This window comes from Mus caroli, chromosome 14, assembly GCF_900094665.2.
Source record: "Mus caroli chromosome 14, CAROLI_EIJ_v1.1, whole genome shotgun sequence".
Classification (NCBI taxonomy): domain Eukaryota; kingdom Metazoa; phylum Chordata; class Mammalia; order Rodentia; family Muridae; genus Mus; species Mus caroli.
Genome location: NC_034583.1, coordinates 5,690,374 through 5,700,287, shown reverse-complemented (window position 1 = coordinate 5,700,287; position 9,914 = coordinate 5,690,374). Strand labels below are relative to the sequence as shown.

The 9,914-nt window shown below is 43.2% G+C and overlaps 1 protein-coding gene and 1 pseudogene across 25 annotated transcripts in view; one reads left to right on the top strand and one right to left on the bottom strand.

Moving 5' to 3' along the window:
* The window catches only part of Cadps (calcium dependent secretion activator), a 442,533-nt gene that overhangs the window by 167,645 nt on the left and 264,974 nt on the right, over positions 1-9,914 (top strand). The gene's annotated exons all lie outside the window — the stretch shown is intronic.
* LOC110309890 lies at positions 1,321-1,829 on the bottom strand (annotated as a pseudogene).

Genomic DNA, 9,914 nt, shown 5'->3' with positions numbered 1-9,914 from the left:
GAGAGGGAGAGGGAGAGGGAGAGGGAGAGGGGAGAAGAGAGAGATCGCAGAGGAAGCAAAAACCATGGTGTTTAGTTTACTCTTTGAAGAAACCAATTGTCCCTCCACTGAAGTAGTATGCTTCGCTGGAAACATTATCTATCACCAGCACCAGGTCAAGGGAAGAATGAAAGTCCATCTCTTAAAAAACTTAGTAGACATACCAGAGATGTAAAACATTCCTTATGGTAGATAATGCACAAACAAACTTGAAAGGCATATTTGGTTTATATGTACTTACCTAGCCTGTCAGATAAAAATCATTTGCAATGAAGATATAACTCAGGTGGCAGAGTGTTGCTGCACAGTGTGAAGAAGTGAGTTTGATCTTCAGAACAAATGAGAGGGAAGCCAGGCTTGGTGGTGCAAGTTTTAGTCTCAGCACTAGAGAGGCAGAGACAGGCGGTGATCCCTAGGGCTCACTGTCCAGTCAGCTTAGCTTAGTAGTGAAAGACCCTGGATAAATGCCTGAAGAACAGCATGCAAAGATTGTCCTCTGGTCTCTCTGTGTGTGCATGCACGCACCTTAGATTCATAGTGAGACTATGCATTTCTATAGATTTCAAGAAAAGGGTTGGCAAGTTTGTCTGTAAATGTTCAGCTAGCAATTTTTTTAGGCTTTATCATGAGGGGTTTCGTCTAAACGGCCAATGTCTAGAACACATCTCAGTTCAAATTAATTGCAGTCTTTTGGAATGTGGTACCAGATATCCATAGCAAATGTTCCCAGGAGATCCTGAAATGCAGTTCAAACTAGTAAGAACTAATGCTGTAGAGGCAATCCAGATGGACCTGCTGGTGAAGAGATATGCTACCTCTTCAGAAGGAAGTATACATGGGATTTAAAGAAACAAACAGGAAGAAAAAAAAAAAAAAGAAACAAGCAGGAAGCAAAGAATGCTTTCTCTCCCACCCTGCAACCTCCCTTAGTGCTCCCTATGTGCAGTCTAGCAGAGCTAGGTTTGCAAAACACATAGGCAAAGCACACATTGCTGGACATGAGGGATGGATTTGCAAGTGAGCAACAGTGACTTAAGTCAGGCCTCGCTCGCTCCATGTCCCTTGGCTGTTGTGCATTCGAATATACTTCCCCATCTGTATCTAATTTCCATGTAACAGGCAAGCCACTCCTCTGCTTCCACACAAGTTGAAACCAGTCTTCCTGTGAACAAAAGCATCTTCTGTTTCCTAAATAAATAAATAGATAAACAAATAAATGAGGATCACATTTTTTTTTACTATGAATGACACGTTATTCAGTCATTTTCTTTAAAACTGAAACTCTGGAAATTAAAAATTAACATCCTTGCCTGTGAGCTTCTTATACACAGCAGAAAAAGTTTTCACCTTGGGCTCCACGTTGTTCTGCTGTGCTTTGTCTAAATGAACTTTCATGAGCCAATTTCACAGGGATCCTCTTATCAACACCAAGTCCTCAAGGATGGCGTCATGCCCTGCTGTCAGGGTGCTGCTTCTGGGGTGCTTTTGCTTATTTTTCGTGCAACTTTTCCAGCTTGGCTTGGGCAGAATCCTCCTCTGAGCAATGAAGATTACACACTTCCTACTGAACTTTTTCTCCAATTCACGAACTAGCTTGGATTTTGTGGAAAGATTTAAGCTGAGGGACTGGTACAAAAATTATTGTAGCTTTCTGACTACCACCAACTTCAATTTCCTTGGCCATGGTGCTGTTGAGTTCCTGCAGCTGCGCTTTGAGATCTGAGTTCTTCAGCTTAAGCAGTGCCAGACTCACCATTGGACTTCACAATCTTTGTGCTCGAGCTGAACATGGCCTCGTCCTTACAAAATGCCAACTTGGAGTTACAAAATGCCATCTTAGAACGAAGGAGGTACAGTTCTCACAAGAACAGTTCATATCAGGATCACAAATTCTACCAGGCACTGTATCAATAATGGAGTGTAATTCCTGTAAGATTCAACAGTCACCTGAGTCTTACATATCTAGAGATAAAACTATAGATGTAACCTATGCATAATGTAATGAGTTCCTTACATCCTGGAAAGTAGCAGAGTTCAATTATAGGCTAGGGCAATGGTATCCAATGACTGACCTCTTACAAATAACACTAAGAGACATCTACCCACTTTCTCCATTGAGTCCTAAACCCATGAAGTCTAATGCTTAAGGAAAGAATGCCACACGACTGACTTAGTGGAGCATATACTGGCTCACATTAGAGCCCAGTTAATGATCCTGTCTTCTGATGAGCAGGATAACTGTTTCCTATAAAGCATCCATCCCACCTTCAAACTAGTGTACTTTCTGGTAACCACAACCATAAGGCTTGAAAGGAGAACTGCAATTCTGTAGCGAGACCCATGTTGTACGTTATGAAAATGGTTAGTCGACAGAGGTGGTGCTATGTGGGATGCTCTGTCTTCTGACCAGGTGCTTGGGCTATCCGAGAAAGGTGCTGCTTTCAGAAATACCATGCACCAAGAAAACATGCCCATAGCCACAATATTTCAGTTAGGGATACACTGCACCCTACACCACCGTAATCAGCCTGCCACCAGCTTACCAGCTGCTACCTCCCAGATATAATACCATGTAAAAGACTCAGTGTAGGTCTTGGTATTGCCAGGTGAGGTACTCAGAAGTAGCCCTGGACAGGTGAGCAGTGGAGATGGGAAGTCCATTTTAAACCACACATCTATTCCTTTTACCACTGCAATATTGTACATGGACCATGGAAGGAGTGAGGAGTGAGGCGGGGAAGAGGGTGACTGACAGCTGCAGGAGAGAACAGGAGGCACACCTCATTCAGTGCAAGCCCTACTTCTATGACCTTTTGCTGGACCTTCAGAAGAAACAGGGATGAAATGAGCTAGAACTAATAAACATAATGTGGTGGTGAGGGTGTACAACTGTAAATGGTGAAGCTCAAGTGTTCTACTATTAGTCAGAACCCACATAAAATAGTGAGGCACAGTGGTGTATGTTTATTATCTCAGCACTGGAGAAGCAGAGGAAGGTGGATCTCTGAAGATGACCAGACAGACAGCCTAACCAGACCAACAAGGTCCAGGCCAATGGGAGAACTTGTCAAGAGAAATGAACTGAGTTGGTAGATGGCTCCTGGGGAATCACACTCAATGCATGGTGGAGAATGAACACACAAAACAACCAGACTCGGCAGAAGGACCATGGGGAGACAAAGAGATGGTTAATGTGAGAAAGCACAATGGTGATGGAAATAACATGGTCAGGAAGGGTCTTGTCAAGGAAGTGGCCTTAATGTGAAGTTCCATGTAGGGGAGCAGCCAGGATGCCAATGGGAAAAGGCTGACTATTCCTGATAAAGGGAAATCACAGGGTCTCTCTGATACACAAAACACTGCATTCAAGTAGCAAGACAAAGCTAACTTCAGTGAGGAAGAGAATGGATACGGTGAGTGATGCAATGTGATTATTAAGAAGCCATAATTATAGAACCAAATGAAAAGAGAAGTGGATTCTTTTTAAGTATCAGCATGGCACTACCTTATTTATACAATAAGGGTATCAATTCTCTGTGAATTAGTTTATAATTCAATGTGTTCTTAATTTTAAAAAATACCCCTAGGTCTGTTTAAAACAAATAAATAAAATAGCCCCTGGGTGTGTGAGGAAGCTATATCATAGGTAAATATCAAGCCAGGGAGACCAAGTGGACTGTTTCTGCAGTTGGCCTGGTGGGCCACCATGGACTGGACTGGAATGGTGAACTCTGAGAGGAAGGACATCATCAGGGTGAGGTTACAGAGGCATCTGTGTGTTTGGTGGGCCAACCAGACACAGGTTTATGCATTCCTGCTATTACCACTGGGCTGGAAACAATTGATAGACTTATTTCCCCTGTGCCAGTTTTAACCAGGTGAGGGTAGAGGGTGAATCTAAAGAGGCTGAGGATGGAAGAGTACAGAAGAGAGGAACCAGGAGCCATGACTGCTGCTAAGTCTGGGGGGAGCAACATGGTTAGAGATTTGCCTTGTCTGGATAGCTCTTAAGCTTTGCAGAACAGAGTCACCATGGAAATGAGATCCCATACCACATCCCCTAGTAATTCTGATCCAAAGATTTGGGAGGAGGTCTGAGCATTTGTATTTTTATAAACTCTGAAGTAATTTGTCCATGTTTGAAGACCTCAACTGAAATGTCATCATGAATATGTAATAGACTGGGACTAGAGAGGGGGCTTATTCATTAAAATTACTAATTGCTATTGCCCAGGATCCTGGTTCAATTCCCAGAACCCACATGGAGACTCACCACCATCTGTAATGCCAGTTCTAGAGATTTTTACACCCTTTTTTGACCTTCCGTGGCATCAGGCATGCACATGGTACACAGACATCCATACAGCCAAAACACTCATACACAGAAAAAAAATTTTCTTGTAGATTGCATTGATAATTTTTTTCAGTGTTTTTTGGTGCTGATGAGATGTTCCAATGATAGATGCAAATTAGTTAAGTGACAATGTTTTGAAACAAAATGCTATGCCCCTGGAGTTAAAAATACATTTTATAAGAGAAAATGGTATCATCAGATCACATGATCCTTGAGCCAAGTCGTATGGTACATACTTGCAATCCTAGTGCTGAGGACACTGATTCAGAATTCTTAGGAGAATTGTGAATTTGAGAATCTCCCAGGGAACATAGGGAAAATCTATATAAACAAAGAAACAAGTCAACATCAAAGTTTCAATCGAGGATCATACTCTGGACATGGGGATTAAGTGTGACCTTCTCTTGCCGTGTGAACATCACTCAGAAGAATAAAATATCGGACAATCAACAGCCACTAAAGCCATTTGGAGCCAGTGTTTCAAAGAATGAATTTCACAAACAATGGGAGAGGTTTAGAAAATGTTATAGAAGAAAGCTTAAAGCAGGACTTTGTAGCAGAAAGTAAGAAGAGCTCCTAAAGAATAGGTCCCAAGTGAATTGTTGCAGTGCCCTTTACTGGGGGTCAGGGGGCTCTGGAAGCCAGTGGGCTGAGATAATGGATACTGGGCTGGTCAGTTTGTCTGGCTCAACCAGATATCCCCACAAGGAATCTATGCACTTCTCCTTCCCCAAGCTGGACTGGAGTTTGGGTGAGCACTTTCAAAGACCAGTGAAGTTTCTGATTACACATAGCTTCCAGGCATCTGTGTTCATTAGGAGCCTGTGAGAAATGAGAAGAAAGATGAAAGCAAAAGACACAAAGCAGGGCCACTAAGTACTTCTAGTCCCTGGCCAAGAGAGAACTATCAATGGAGCAGCCAAAGGCATGACTTCAGACCAGTGCAGAATTGTCTCTTCTCGAAGGCCCCACCCTAGCTTCCTAGCAAGGTCATTTCTCCGATTCTCATCTTTGGGGGAAAGGGAAATGGTTCAACCAGTAAAGCTTTTGTTGTCCAAGCAGGTAAAGCTTATTTCTGATCCCTGGTGCCCACATAAATCTCATAGAGTCTGCATCCATATCCCTAGATGGGGCACTAAGATAGGTGGATCCCTGAAGCCAGCAGGCCAGCTAATATTGTCAAATTGTGAGCTCTATATTTAGTGAATGGCCCTGTCTGAAAATATAAAGTGGAGAACAACTAAGAAATGCACCTATTGTCAACCTCCAGAGACATACACATCAAGACACACACATGCACAAACACACATGTATAAGAAGAAAAGAACATTGTCCTAGCTTTTTTATGTGTACTGAGAACACAGAGCAGAGACCTTTTTACCTCACAGTGACCAGGAAACAGATGAGAAACTGTTGGGGAACAGTGACTCTTCAGGAGATTTCCCCAGTGACTTCCCTTTCCTTCATGAGTACCTACCCAGCCACTTAAGGTTGCATCACCTTCCAACAGTGTCCTAGGCTGAGAGTATACTCTTTTGCCGCAGACCCTCTGGGTCCCTGTGTCTGCGTGGAATGGGGTCTCAATGGGGTCTCTCGATGCGGGTGGGCAAAGCATGGATGAATGAGTGACAAACAGACACACAGGAGAGTTCATGTGTGGAATCTGAGTGTAATTTTGCAACTCGAGCATCAGAGTTTTTATGCAGAGGACAATAAGGAAGTTGGGTGACATATTCGCAAGGTACAATTGAGGTAACCGGAAACCTTCATAAAACAGAGGAATGCAAACACAAAAGGTCTAACGGGAACCACCTGGGATAAAATTCATTGATGACAGCTGGGATCAACAAGGGCTCCACCTAAGATTAGAAGCTCCACTAATCTTAGAAGCCAGGGTCAAGGGCTTCGAGTCCTTGCCATAGTTCCTATTTTAGTCTCTTGTATAGTCCACCTTCCCCTTAGGCCATTGTAAATACGTGTGTATGGGTGTAACTCTGCTATAGTATCTATTCTGGTTTCTCCTTTGGTCTGAAACTTCCTTCTTCCTTAGTGATGGTAAATTCCTGTGTAAGGGAGTGACTTAGCTTTTACAATCTTGCTGAATTCTAAGCCCATGATCTTGCTCAAGGACATTTCTAGGACTGTTGGAACACTGGTGGAAGGCTTAGGCCATGTCAGAATTCAATTTTAAAAGGTGCTTATAATAGGAAAATACTGAAAGAGAGCACGTGGATCCATACACTAGACTAACGCGGGAATGGAACACGGGAATGAGAAATTACTGTATGGGTAGGGAACGCTAGACTCCAGGAGGAGAGCTTCTTTGAAACTCTTTTGTCTCATGAGTGACTTTTAAGCCTCTCTCGGCTTGTCCAGTTGACTCGACCTGGGCGTAGCACTCTTTAAACATGGAAGCCATAGCATTCACCAAAGCATTTCCAGAACAAGGCCTGTGACTACTGGAAGAATATTTCTTCTCTTTCAATAGAGCTTACCATTTGCACAAGTTTATGTTCACAGTACAACTGAACAGAATGTCCAGACCACCCATGCACACGCCCAGGGCTTGTTACAGATGATGAGCCTACATCATTATCACTCAGAGCCCATGTTTTGCTTCAGAATTACTTGTGATTGTGTGTATTCTGAGTGTTGGAATAAGTATATCATGGTGTGGATCTACCATATGGGATCATATAGACCAGTTTCCCTGCCATAAAAGTACTCTGCAATGTTCTTGTGTGTGTGTGTGTGTGTGTGTGTGTGTGTAACTGGAATGGACATGCGCCAAGGCACATATATAATGTAAGAGGACCTCTTTCAGGAGTCAATTCTCTCCTCCTGATGGGTTAATTAGTTAACTCAAACTATCATGGTTGTGTGGCAAGTATGTTTATGCATTGAATTATCTGGCCAACCCTGAATATTATTTCATTGCTGGGGTTTTGTTTTGTAGTCACCTACTGAAAGACACCCTGGTTGCACCCAAGTTTGGACAATTAGAATAAATATCTATGATTGTCTATTACTTATGTTTTGTGGCCACATTTTTTTTTATTCTTTTGGGCAAATTGCCAAGGAGTTGGGAAAAATCAGTTTTGATGCTTTCTTCTGTGTGCTGATGAATTAAGAAATTCTTTCACTAGATGGGTATGTCTCCCCCACTGCCTCTCTCTAGAATCATACTAAACCAACCTAACCATCAATTTCGCTTCTGAGCTGCAGTCCTGAGATGTGTGAGCAAGGAAGTTAGTGTGTACTGAGCTTAACGGGTAGGTGGGATCTCCTTTCCACAAACCGACAGTGCAGAGAGACAGCCCAAATGTTTCTTTTTAGTTTATGCAGAGGAGTTGGGAATGGCCCTGGGAACTGCAAATTTTCATTTCTATGTCAGGCATTTTCTTCCCCTGTGAACTTGAAAAGTTATTTAGTGTCTTGGCTACAGGCCTCTCTCTCCATAACAGAAGCTTGCTGTTCTCCTCAGATGAGTTTTACATGAAAGAAGTGTTCATTTCTGGATGGCTGCAACGCTAGCCATGAAGCTTCCCTCTGAGCCTGCGACTTACCCATTTAGTGAGCATATGCTGTCTGCCAGGTTGTGTTCCAAGCTCTAGAACTATAGTTACAAGAAGCAAACATTGGTCCAGTTTCTGTGGAGCACATAAGGGGCCACATCCAAGAAGCTCTGTAGCCACCATTAGTGTTAATGGTACAGTTCCACATAAGTATAATTAATCATGTAGATACCTATGCATCATATCACAAAATTCACCAACAGTGTTTCCATTTTCTTAAACAGGTAGATAGCATTATGCACAGTTGGGTAACAAGCAACTATTCAATCTAAAAATTTAATAAAAAGATGAAGAACCTGACCTGGGATGTAACAGCAGCAGGCATTGCAGGCAGCATCCACCATGCAATTATCCCAACTCTAACATTCCTCCCCCAGATGCTTCTGCTTACAATGCAGATTATTTACAGAACGTCCACTTGCCTCTACTAGTCCTCCTGACCTTACTTGGCTTAGGGAAGATGGTAGAGAGTCATCTGGAAGGTGACACATTCCCATGATTGGCATTCCACCAGGACAATATGGTAGCTCAGAGTGATGGTTCTATGAAAGAACAGTGAGTGCAGCAGGCCAGAAAAACAGAGCTGCAGCAATGGTAGAGTGATTCAGTTGGTAAAGTGCCTGAGGCCCAAGCATGAAGATCTGAACTCCAATGCCCAGTACCCACATAAAAGCCAGTACAGCAGCACACATCTGTATCCAGTACAGCAGCACACATCTGTAACCACATCTCTAGGGGAGCAGAGACAATGGGATTCCTGTGACTCAAAAGGGACCAGCCAGTCTGTGAAACTTCAGCTCCAGGAAGACATCCTTTCTAGAGACATGAAGGAGAAAGCAACAGAGAATTACACCCAACATAGACCTCTGGCTCCACTTACATGCACATACATGCATGCAGGCCTAAGAACATAGCTATGAGAAAAGCCAACTTGAGATTTCTGTAACAAGCCAGTGTGAGTATGTTTAAGGTCAAGTTATAGGTGATAAAACAGCAGCATGTGTCTGTGAAACACCTACACATGCATTTAAAAATTGCCAAACACCAGTGACTGAAGCAAATGACAATAATCATGGCAAGCGATTCTCTGAATTGACTCTAGCATGCAACATGATGGCTGCCCATTCTCTCAAACTTAGAAACTTTAGTGATTAGGATGTAACAACACATACATACATACATACATACATACATACATCATATGGACTGTTTTCAGCGCTCTCTCTCTCTCTCTCTCTCTCTCTCCCTCTCTCTCTCTCTCCCTCTCCTCACTCCCTCCCTTTCCCTTCCTGACCCCTGACTCCCTTGTTGTTTCCTCATGGCTCTCAGATGTGACTCTCTCTCCTGTTCTCACAGGAGTTCTTCCTGTCTCGGTTCAGCCTCTCAGCCTCATTGTCTCTTAGCGATTCCCATTGCCTTCACCTTCTGCCTGTAAAGTTACCCACTGCCCCACTGCCCCACTGCCCCACTGCCCCACTGCCCCACTGCCCCACTACCTGACTTCCCTTGGCTTCTTCATCCTCCCCATTTTCCCTCATCTCACATTTTCAAATGCTCTGCCTCCTTCTTTAATTTCAGATAGGCTGAAGTCACTCATCACTTTTTCAGCATATCAAGATTCCTTCTTAATTTTTTGCTGTACGCAGAAGAATAATAAAAACGCTTGTGATGCTGGCTTCTTCCTCCATCTGAGTCCTTCCACCTTCACCCTTGCACCTCATTGCTGCTAGCCCTATTCAGGGTCTGGGGGCTCCTCACTTTTTTTTTAATTTTTAATATTTTTATTACATATTTTCCTCAGTTACATTTCCAATGCTATCCCAAAAGTCCCCCATAGCGCCCCCCCAATTCCCTACCCACCCATTCCCATTCTTTTGGCCCTGGCATTCCCCTATATTGGGGCATATAAAGTTTGCAAGTCCAATGGGCCTCTCTTTCCAATGATG